A 1,692-nucleotide genomic window follows, 5' to 3' on the forward strand; every position below is an offset into this window, starting at 1 on the left:
TGGGGTGGTTATGAAGGGTAGGGGGGGACAATCTGCGTCCATCTCCTCACCCCATCCCATGCTCATCTTGTGGGGCATCCCAGAGGATGTGGGGCATCCCGGAGGACGTGGGGCATCCCAGAGGACGTGAGGCATCCCAGAGGAGGTGGGGCACCCCAGAGCCAGCTGGGAATGGGGTGATACCCCAAAAGTGGGGTGGTTAGGAAGGGTGCCTGTCCCCTCGTCTTCTTCTCCCTATGCCCTCGTCTTCCTCTGCCCGTGCCCTCGTCTTCCTCACCTGCGCCACGGCGGAGGCAGGTAGGTGCCTGCCGGGTTGGGTGCTGGGGCTGGGAGGAGGAGGAAGAGGAAGAGGAGGAAGAGGAGGAGGAAGGGTTGGGGCTGTGTGGATGCAGAGGGGGCTCTGGGCAAGAGGGGGGGGGACGTTCACTCTGTTGCGGGTGAGAAAAAAGGCTGGATTTCAGGCTGGTTTTCCGGCTGGGGGGGGCTTTCTGGATGTGGCTTGTGGGTTTTGGGGTCCACGGAGCCCTTTTTGGGGGTGCCTGGAGCTGGCCTGGGTGGGGAAGGGGACGCGGGCACCGGGACAGGCTCCTTGGCACCAGTAGAGAGGGGCTGTTGTGGGACCAGTGAGCCTTGTGGACCGGGACCCCCATCCACCCCCCCATCCCTGGTGCTGGAGCATCCCAGGAACCCCCTGCCCCCCCACCGCCGTGGTCCCAGGGGACACCCTGGGGGGACAATGTCCCTCCACCCCGTGTCCTCCCCGTGGCTGTCCCCATCTTTCGGTGTCGAGCGGGGCAGGGATGCCAAGGTTTCTAATTCGGGAGCTTCCGGCCTCCCGCAGCGTCGTTCTGGCTCCTGGGTGCTGGCGCTGCCTCTGCCACCCTCCCATTTCGGGGGAAAAACAGGGAAATCGGAGCTCTGGGGCCCGCTGTGCCAAACCACCAAGGCAGTGACCCCCCCTGGCCCCTGCCCTGCACGGCCACGCATCCCCCCCCCCAGGGGACACCCTGGGGGGACAATGTCCCTCCACCCCGTGTCCTCCCCGTGGCTGTCCCCATCTTTCGGTGTCGAGCGGGGCAGGGATGCCAAGGTTTCTAATTCGGGAGCTTCCGGCCTCCCGCAGCGTCGTTCTGGCTCCTGGGTGCTGGCGCTGCCTCTGCCACCCTCCCATTTCGGGGGAAAAACAGGGAAATCGGAGCTCTGGGGCCCGCTGTGCCAAACCACCAAGGCAGTGACCCCCCCTGGGGGGGTTCTCTCCCAGTAAACCCAGTCCAGCCCCCCCCATATTGTCCTGGGGGACCTTCCAAGGGTCGTGCTAGGAATTGGGGGGGACCCCGGCCAGAGATGCTGTGCCACACCATCAAGGCAGTGTGTCCCCCCCCTCCCTGGGGGGGTTTTCTCCCAGTAAACCCAGTCCAGGCCCCCCCCACATTGTTCTAGGGGACCCTACATGGGTGGTGCAGGGAATTGGGGGGACCCAGGCAGGAGATGCTGTGCCACACCATCAAGCAGTGTGTCCCCCCCCTCCCCAGGGGGGGTTCTTCCCCAGTAAACCCAGTCCAGACCCCCCCATATTGTCCTGGGGGACCCTCCAGGGGTGGTGCAGGGAATTGGGGGGACCCCGACCGGAGATGCTGTGCCACACCAGCAAGCAGTGTGTCCCCCCCCTCCCCCGGGGGGGGTTCTCTCCCC

The 1,692-nt window shown here is 65.6% G+C and overlaps 1 protein-coding gene across 1 annotated transcript in view; it reads left to right on the forward strand.

The window, feature by feature from the left end:
- Positions 1-209: 209 nt before the first annotated feature.
- The window catches only part of HR (hair growth associated), a 27,744-nt gene continuing 26,261 nt past the window's right edge, over positions 210-1,692 (forward strand). The window contains exon 1 of the mRNA XM_014958390.1: positions 210-297. The gene's annotated coding sequence lies outside the window, so the exon portion shown is untranslated. The remainder of the gene's footprint in view (positions 298-1,692) is intronic.

Source organism: Calidris pugnax, unplaced genomic scaffold, assembly GCF_001431845.1.
Source record: "Calidris pugnax isolate Ruff unplaced genomic scaffold, ASM143184v1 scaffold280, whole genome shotgun sequence".
Lineage (NCBI taxonomy): Eukaryota > Metazoa > Chordata > Aves > Charadriiformes > Scolopacidae > Calidris > Calidris pugnax.